The sequence below is a fragment of the Fukomys damarensis genome, unplaced genomic scaffold (genome assembly GCF_012274545.1).
Source record: "Fukomys damarensis isolate Sample0158 unplaced genomic scaffold, DMR_v1.0_HiC HiC_scaffold_13, whole genome shotgun sequence".
NCBI classification, from domain to species: domain Eukaryota; kingdom Metazoa; phylum Chordata; class Mammalia; order Rodentia; family Bathyergidae; genus Fukomys; species Fukomys damarensis.
The window spans coordinates 18,226,788-18,237,083 of NW_022900925.1; the positions used below are offsets into that span (position 1 = coordinate 18,226,788).

Below are 10,296 nucleotides of genomic sequence, written 5' to 3' on the forward strand. Positions count from 1 at the left end.
AAAAAAAAAAAAAAAAGAATAGAAAAGGTTGGCTAGAGATTTAACTCAGCGGCACCACACCTGCCTCCCAAGCCCAAGGTTCTGAGTTTGAACCCTGGTAGTGGGCGTGGGGGTGGCAGAGTAGGAAAGGTTTATTAAAAGATAGCTCCTTAGAGTCAGGAGCGATCCCAAAGGTGCATTGCCACTGAGGCCCTTTGTCAGAGGCAATTTATACAGCAAAGTCACAATGTGGATGTGTGAATTAGCCTGCCATCAACCTATAGGATTACAAGTATAGCCGCTAAGCTAATATCGATCCAATAGGGAAAGGAGTCGCATAGCATGGGTACATGGAAAGAGCAAAGGCATTTTTGGGAAGGGTTGGGTCTGGATGCTCTGGTCACCCACCTGGGTGACTGATGTCTGTCTGGATTTACTGAATCAGGTGGTGCTAATTACAGCATAATTCCAAGTTACTGTTTATGCCTTAGGGAGTCATGCAGGCCTGGCTATTGCATCTTTGTCTTAAGGCCTGGCCTTCTCTAGATGTGCCTCCAGCCACAATTCTGATGTTATTATATTTCACTGACTCCCTTGAGAGCCAACTCCCTCTCTGAATGTATATTAATTTCTATCTAACTTAGCTCCCTATGATAATAGTGTACCCTTAAGGAAGCAGAGGATACCCGACAGTTGCAGTGTGAGTTATGGGGTAGGAAAACTGGAAAAGAGGCTAGAGATCAGCTAGGACATGTTTCTTACTTTCTGATGTGGAAACTGAGGTTCAAAGCAGTGAACAGACTCTGAAGGTCATATATATTCGGTATAGCCTGGACTAGAACTCAGGACTCCTCCTTTATTAATTTCATTTAAGGCTGAGGATTTAGCTCAGTGGTATTGCACCTGCCTCGCAAGTGCAAGGTCCTGAGTTCAATCCCCGGTACCAAAAAAATGAGCAAGGAATTTCACTTTGCACCCTTCAGCCAGCATGAATGTGTTCCTCATGTAGACCAAGTCCTGGTTTTCTCCTTTTTCTCATTCTTTTCTGCCTTTCATGGAACACAGAGAGGTAAACTCAGGCCTCAGAAAAGGGTAATGATTGGCACTCACCTCTCATCTGTAAATGTCAGCACCTGAACCCAGATCTTCCTGCCAATGCAGTATCCTCTCCACCATCCCTACAGTCCTCTTGGCAGTACTGAGAGGTCCTTGGGGACACTGCATCCACACCCTGCTGAGCAGAAAGGCTGGGGCTAATGCCCACTGGAGATGGGGTGGCACCAGGGATGGCAGGGGCCAGAACAGTGGCCTCTGTGAGACATGCAAATGAGACCTCACCCCCTTGGAATGCTGCACGCCAACTCCCGCCTCAGGACAGCAGGCCTGAGAGCAGGTAGAGCCCCGCAGAAGAGGTTTCTCATGCCCCACTCTGTACTGGCTCATGCCTCCTGCTGGACACTGCCTAGAATGCAAGTGCCCTCCGCAGCAAACCCTAGAAACAGTATTTTTACCATCTTTGGACTTGATGGCATGTATAAAGATTTCCCCGTGTGACACCACCTCATGGATGCCAAGGATACATCAAAATCCCTTTAGTTGCCATGTGTGCTTCATAATACAACCTGCCATTAGTCACTAAAGCATCTACAGCATTCTAAATCTCAGTTACATCTTTGCAATATTCCTTTTCACAGGAATAGCCAGAGAGGTTAAGTCTGTTTCCCCAGATCATATAACTAGTAAATGGCAGAGCTGTGATTTGATCTCAGGACTCCAAATCCAAGGCTCTTTGTCTTTTTTGGTACCAAGGATCAGGACCTTGCACTTGCGAGGCAGGCGTCAGAACCACTGAGCTAAATCCCTGGCCCAAGTCTCTTTCCACGACAGCAGAACATCTTTGTTATTCAAATTCTTTCCTTTGTAACCTGTCTCAATTTCTCGTTCTGTCTTTTCTTTTGCTGTAACTAAATATCATAGACTGACTAATTTATAGTAAATAAAGGTCTATTCAGCTCACAGTTTTGAAGGCTCGGAAGTTCAAGATCAGCCACAGCTGATGAAGCTGTTCTTGGTGATGGGGACTTGGCAGAGTCTTGGGGTGGTGCAGACCATCAAATGGGAGAATGGGCAACCTAGCTCAGGTGGCTCCTCCCTTTCTCATAAAGCCACAGTCCCATTAGATTAGGAGCCCATCCTTAGGGTCTCACAAATTAACTCCCCAAGGTCCCACCTCCAAAATACCATAATCTCATAGGACTACCATTATATAAATGGCCTTGTACATGTGGCCCATTGTTGACCACACCATTATGCAGCACATGTCTCTGTATGTATAGTATACATATACAACACATATATAGTGAGTGTAATGCATTACATATTTTTCTGTAATGTGGATTTGGGTACGTTTATAAACTAGTGTGTGTGTGTGTGTTTGTGTGTGTGTGTGTGTGTGATGGCTGCATGAATGTGTACATGAACACTTGGGTCTGCATATATATATTCCAGTAACTTGGAGAGATTTAGCAAGTACTCCATGAAGAATCATTGATTCTAAGGACAAAGAAGGAAAAAAAAAATCCTGACAGCTTGTAGCTGACTGACAGGTAACTAGTTATTCCAGTTTTCCCAGGACTCTCCCGGTTTTAACATGGGAAGTCCTACTTTCTGGCCAAGTCCTCAGTCCTAGGTAAACGTGGATGTAGGTCACCCTCCTGGCCTGACAACTAATATCTATGCTGTCATGCTCCTTTGCTAAACATGAGAAATCGTAGAATATCAGTGTGAAGGACATTCTACAATTCAAACATAATTAAGTTTTCTTCTCTCTTTGCTAATGTGAATGACTGCATCTTTGCCAGTGATAAGTCTTGACCTTCGTTGGCCCTCCTGCCTCTACATAAAAGTTATTAAGATGCTCAATCTTCAGATTGCCCTTGTCAGTACTCAACCCAGGACAAATGTGCTTCCTTAAGTACTCGCTCACATCACCCAGCATTCCAAACCCTACAACACACCCATTCTAACCATCTATTGCTAAGATGCCCCAAAGTTCCCTGAGGTGTGTATCCCTTTGCTGCAGCAAGGTGATGGATCTACCTCAGTTTAGTTCCAGGTATGTTCCTGGTAGTACCCAGCTACTGGGCTTCATCACAGATGAGAGCCTGGCAAATTCTCATATAAAGAAAATGCATTAATTCCACTTTCTTCTTCCAACTGAGACTTACCAAGCAGTCACTATGTGTCAGGACGATGCTGGGAACAAGCCCATCCCTTGTCATCAAAGAGTTTACAGTTTGGGGAAGGAGATGGACTATGAAATAATGACTGAGTATGCATTTAAAACTATGCCACACACTAGGATCCCCATTTAGTGGGTTATTGCATATTTAACAACACTTACCCAGCCCTGCCATTCAAAGAAGAATCTGGAATCTCCAGTCCTTGTCCTGGCAGACTCGCAAGGACAACTTTGATTGCTAAGATTTTACCTGCATCCCAAGACCTACCTGTGTAGAGACACAGAAAGCAAGGAGCTTCCTAATTCTCTGCTCAAGTTTCTTCCTTTAAATTAGTCCATTAGAACCCTGGGTAGTACATCTCACCCTAGGAGGTGCTCAGTCAGGTTCGTAGTAGCAACTGGAGATGGCAAAACGGATGCTCAAGTCAACGTGAGAGCAGGGTGAACCCTCTTGATGGGAGAGCTCAGAGTCTCAGAACTTTTCAGCAGCTTATGAAAACTTAAATTGCAAGCCAGGCGTGATGGTGCATGCCTATAATTCCAGCACTCTGGGAAGGAGGCAGGAAGGAAATAGTTTCAGCCCCAGCTTGGGCAATTTAGTGAGTTAGCAAGACTCTGCCTCAAAATAAAAAATTAAAAAGGGCTAAAGATATAGCTTAGTGTAAAGGTCTTGAGATTCAATCCCCAATACAATTTTTAAATCAAATTTCAAAATAAAAAACTTCAAATGAGTGCTTAACTAAATATCTTCAAAACGGAACAGGCAAGGGTCATTCAATTTGATGTGTAGAGTTTATTTACCATGGGATAAATGCTTACTAAATAAAGCTGTCAGGTGAACCTACCAAGAGGCAGAGGGCCTGGCCTTAGGAAAGGTTAAGCTGGCCTTGGTTTTGGGGCTCCTGTTGGCCCCTTTGTTGCTAGAAACTTCTAGTTCTTCAGAGCAGGATGAGCTGGCCTTGTGGTGGGCTGGGTCAGACCTCCACGACCATCTCCTCCAGGACCAAATGTTTGTGGTGTACTACCCTGCGAGAGGCAGCCAGGTGCATGTCAGGGGCAGCTGCAGGAAGGCAGGGCAGGTCGAGCAGTAAGATGCTGGCCCTGGGACAAGCTATCACCCGATGGTGGTGTCACTTTACAGTAGCACAGTCAGAAGGCTTTGTCCCAGTTCCTCGCCCAGATGCAGCTGTGGAGTTGTAAGGGAAAGAGTTAAAAAGATGAGTCATCTGGAATGTGCGTGTTAGTGTTCGTTGAAATGACCTTGGCTGTGTGCCATTTCTCACAAGGTGGGAGCTCACTCCCCTACCCTGAAAGAAATGTTACGTACAGATAGACTTGTGTGCGCTGTGAGAACATCCTTGGTCCTAGCCAGACCTGAAACACTGCTGTAAGACATGTAGGCCAATTTGACACTGAGCTACCTTGTGTAAACTCTGTATATCCGACTGAAAAGACTTGAGTGTGGTGTGCTGTGTTTTCTCTCTCGCCTGCCAAAGGCTCCTTCTCATGTAAGATCCTTCCCCAGCGGATTCCCCTATGTGTAAACTCTGTATATCCGACTGAAAAGACTTGAGTGTGGTGTGCTGTTTTCTCTCTCGCCTGCCAAAGGCTCCTTCTCATGTAAGATCCTTCCCCAGCGGATTCCCCTTCATCTTTGGTGTTGTCCCCTGCCTCATTGTATGGTAATATATTATTTGACTGTGCTCATATCTGCTGTACTTTTACAATAAACTTACTTTCATCTTTTCAAAATCATTGTGGGGCTCTTCTCTGCCTGTGTGGATCCAAACCTCAAATTTGGCCACATGTATGTGACTCCTTGCTGTCACAGGGGTGAGGTGGGGATAGGGCAGCCAGCACATGGCAGCCCTACACCTAGCAGGTGAGAGAGAAGCTGAGTCAAGCGGGGACATAGTGCTGTCACAGCACAGAATTTACCTTGAACCAAGGTATCAGTGCTCTTCTGGCTATGCACAAACGTGAGAGGCCTTGACTGGAGGCATTTGTGGCTACTGATTTGTTTTAGGGTCATCCCTGTACCTTCCACCTTTAGCTTGCCTTTGCCTGATATTATTCTCCATCGTTAGCTTAGGATGTATACATTTGCACAAGCCCTTTCTTTGTTTTTTTGTTGTTTTGAGACAGGGTCTTACTATGTAGTTCATGCTGGCCTTGAACTCACTGTATAGCCCAGGATGGCTTCAAATTCCCAGAGATCCTCCTCCTCACCCTCCTAAGTACTGGGATTACAGGTGTGGGCCATCACACCTGGCCCACAAACCCTTTTTTATTTTTTTTCATAAACCTTTTTTGAAATAAGGAATTAAACTGAAACTCAGGATTTAGACTGTACTTTGAAACAAGTGTTTAAAACTTCTCTAAGATGAAAGACTCAGTAAACAAATGACTTTCTGGGAAGAAAAATATATGGAACATCTATAAAAACAAATTTATAAATATTAAATACATACATATATATGTATATATACACACATACATGAAGAGGCAGAGACAGAGAGCAATAAATCACAGAAAATGGCTGAAGTCCAATAGAAAAAAGGGACTTGAACAAGCAATCTTCAGAAGAAATCAAATAGCTAATAAACATGAAAAGCAGGGATGAGTTTTGCATCATCACCCTGGCTTGGACTCAGAGCCACCTCTACTGTGCAGCCTGGCCCAAACTATGGGCCTCCTCTGGAGCTGCACCGTTTCCAGCAGGCGCGACACAGCACCAGGAGGGTAGCGCACTGTCGCCCCCCCCCATCGCCAGGCTATTAGATCCCCTGATTGAGCCACTCCCTGGGCACACTCTGCAGAGGCATGGCGGGCTATAAAGGGTGGTGATTGATCCTATTATGTTCCTGATTGTATTGATAGGGATAAAGGATAGGGATTGATTTGATGAGTTGTTTTCTCAATTATGAAAATGAGAATGTCTGTAAGTCATTAGAGAATCAAAGACTGGGATGCAACAATATCAGGAAGATTTAATGACCCAGAGATTGAATCAAGGACAACCCAACAGCAAAAATAAAGATGAGGAAACACTTAAGCAAGCCACAAAGACAGACTTCCAGTCCACCAATGGCAAACAGTAGGGCAAAGGAGGATGAAAAATCAGATAGTGAACCTCCAGGACACTCAGAACTCACAGCATAGGAAGTAAAAAAACTGATCAATCAAGCTCTAGAAAGGTTCAAAACAGAAATTATTTCCCAGATAACCATAGATATGGTGAGCAAAATGAAAGACATGATTCGAGACTCCAGAACAGAAACTGACAAAAAAATAGATGAGCTCAGGACCATGATAGAAGCCATGAAGGCCCTGAATAAGAAAAAAATGGAAACAATGAGCACCCAACATAGGAAAGAAATGGAATCCATTAAACAGATTGAAATGGATATCCAGGAGATTAAAAACTCTATTGAAAGCATACGTAACAGAATAAAAGATTGCGAAGATAGAATCTCAGATATAGAAGATAGGATAGCAGACAGTGACCGTGAAAAGAGAGGTCTCTTAAAAACAGTAAGGAAGCATGAGAAATCGATCCAACAACTCCTAGATGATGCAAAGAAGAATAACATAAGACTGATAGGAATACATGAAGTAGCAGGAGAAAATACAAATGACTTTAAAAAGCTGTTTGCAGAATTAATGACAGAAAACTTCCCAAACAGAGGGGAAGAATTAGACATACAGATAAATGAGGCACATAGGACACCAACTAGCCATGATCAAAAAAAATCTACACCTAGACATATAATAATCAAGATCCCAGAAACCCAACAGAAGAACAAAATACTACAAGCAGTAAAAGAAACAAATCACATGCAAAGGAAAGCTCATCAGAATCACAGCAGACTTTTCAACACAAACCCTCAGGTCAAGGAGAGCCTGGAGTGAGGTATTTCAAGTCCTAAAAGAAAACAACCTACAACCAAGACTGATGTATCCTGCAAAACTCTCTTTCAAAATGGACAGAGAAATAAGATATTTCCATGACAAAGAACACTTGAGAAACTTCATGAATACTAAACCAGCACTACCAAGAATTTTAAACAATATCCTAGAAAATGACAATGAAGATCACAACACCAGGAGGCCCAACAAAACAAATCAAATAGCCAAAGCAAGAAACTAAAAGGAGAGGACAAAAAATAAAGAGTCAACAAAAGGACAATAACATGACAATAATAAGTCAATACATATCAGTTATAACTATCAATGTCAATGGCCTCAATTCACCAATCAAGAGAAATAGATTGGCAGAATAGATTAAGAAGCAAAATCCAACAATATGTTGTATACAAGAAACACACCTAGTGCAAAAAGAAGCCCATAGACTGAAAGTGAAAGGATGGAAAACAATTCTCCATGTGACAGGAGCCCAGAAAAAAGCAGGGGTAGCAATCTTATTCGCAGACAAAGCAAACTTCAAACCAAAACTGATTAAGAGAGACAAAGAAGGACACTACATCCTTGTAAAGGGAACAATCCAAGAGGAAGAAATGACAATCATAAACATATATGCACCAAATATAAATGCTCCCAACTATATAAAACAAATATTAAGTAACATGAAAAACCAAATAGCCACTAATACAATTGTAGTGGGGGTTCTGAATACCCAACTATCACAAATAGATAGATCATCTAGGCAAAAAATCAACAATGAAATACTAGAACTGAGCCAAGCTTTTGAACGTATGGACTTATTAGATGTCTATAGAGTGTTCCACCCCACAAAATCAGAATATACATTCTTTTCAGCTGCACATGGGTCATTCTCCAAGATTGATCACATACTAGCTCACAAAACATGTTTGAATAAATGCAAGAGAATTGAAGTTATTCCCTGTATATTATCAGATCACAGTGCAGTAAAGCTGGAGCTCAATAGCATAAGAAACCGTAGGAACTTCACAAACACATCAAAATTGAACAACATTCTCCTGAACAATCAATGGATCACAGAGGAAATTAAAGAAGAAATCAGACAGTTTTTACAAATAAATGAAAATGCCAATACAACATACAGGAATCTATGGGACACAATGAAAGCAGTTCTACGTGGAAAATTCATAGCACTGAATGCCCACATTAGGAAAATAGAGCAAGCTCAAATAAACAACCTAACGATGACTCTTAGACTCCTAGAAAAACAAGAGCAAGAGAAACCCAAAGCTTGAACAAGAGAGGAAATTATAAAGATTAGAGCAGAAATCAATGCAGTGGAAACTAAGAAAACAATACAAAAAAAATAAATGAATTGAAGAGTTGGTTTTTTGAAAGAATAAATAAAATTGATAAACCCTTAGTAAACCTTATCAAAAAAAAGGAAAGAAAAGGCTCAGATTCATGCAAACAGGAATGAAAAAGGGGAAGTCACAACAGATCCCACAGAAATCCAGAGGATCATTAATACATACTATGAGAACCTGTACTCTAATAAAATGGAAAGCACAGAAGAAATGGACAGATTTCTAGATACTTATGAATTGCCAGAGTTGAATGAAGAAGATAAAACCATTTTAAACACCCCCAATCACAATCAGTGAAATTGAAAATGTAATTAAAAACTTACCAACAAAGAAAAGCCCACGTCCCAATGGATTCACTGCTGAATTTTATAAGACATTTAGAGAAGATCTACTGCCATTACTCTTCAGACTTTTCAATGAAATTGAAAGAGAAGCAATACTTCCAAATTCATTCCTGGAAGAAAATATCACTTTGATTTCAAAACCTGGGAAAGATGTAACTAAAAAAGAGAACTACAGGCCAATCTCCTTAATGAATATAGATGCAAAAATCCTCAATAAGATACTAGCAAACAGAATACAGAGGATCATCAAGAAGATCATACATCCTGACCAAGTCGGATTTATTCCAGGGATGCAAGGATGGTTCAACATACGTAAATCAATAAATATAATACACTACATTAACAAAGTCAAGGACAAGAACCACGTGATCCTCTTGATAGATGCAGAAAAAGCATTTGACAAAATTCAACACCCATTCATGATAGATAAAAACTCTGCAAAAAATTGGAATAGATGGTCTATGCCTCAACTTAATAAAGGCTATCTATGAAAAACCAACAGCCAACATCATATTAAATGGCCAAAAACTGAAAACCTTTATGTTAAAATCAGGAATAAGACAAGGATGCCCACTATCACCACTCCTCTTTGATATAGTTCTGGAAATATTAGGCATAGCAATTAGACAAGAGAAAGAAATTAAAGCAATAAAAATAGGAAAGGAAGAAGTTAAACTGTCATTATTTGCTGATGATATGATACTCTACATTGAAGACCCAAATAACTCCACCAAAAGACTTCTCGACTTAATTGACACTTTTAGCAGAGTAGCTGGATACAAGGTCAACACCCAAAAATCAATAGCCTTCTTGTACACAAATAACAGACTCACTGAGAAAGAAATTAGAGAAACAATTCCTTTCACAATAGCACCCCAAAAAAATGAAGTATCTGGGAATCAATCTAACAAAAGAAGCAAAAGACCTCTACACTGAAAACTATAGCACTCTGAAAAAAAGAGATCGAGGAGGATATAAGAAAATGGAAAGATCTCCCCTGCTCCTGGGTAGGAAGAATCAACATAGTGAAAATGGCCACACTGCCAAAACTGCTATACAGATTCAATGCAATACCAATTGAAATCCCAACACTATACTTCACAGAACTAGAAAGAAGAATCCAAAAATTCATTTGGGATGGGGATTTAGCTCAGTGGTTCCATGGCCTGCCTTGCAAGTGCAAGGACCTGAGTTCAATCCCTGGTACCAAAACAAAAAACAAAAACAAAAACAAAAATTCATTTGGAACCATAAGAGACCTAGAACAGCAAAAGCCATCCTAGGCAACAGACACATGGCAGTGGGTATAACAATTCCCAATTTGAAACTATACTACAAAGCCACTGTGATAAAAACAGCATGGTACTGGCAAAGAAACAGACCTGAGGATCAGTGGAACAGACTGGAAGACACAAAAACAACTCCAGATGCGCTCAGCTACCTCATCTTTGACAAAGGAGCT

The 10,296-nt window shown here is 41.2% G+C and overlaps 1 pseudogene; it reads left to right on the plus strand.

Annotated features, from left to right (window-relative positions):
- The first annotated feature begins 5,839 nt into the window (after positions 1 to 5,839).
- Positions 5,840 to 10,296, plus strand: part of LOC104875050 — a 7,020-nt pseudogene continuing 2,563 nt past the window's right edge.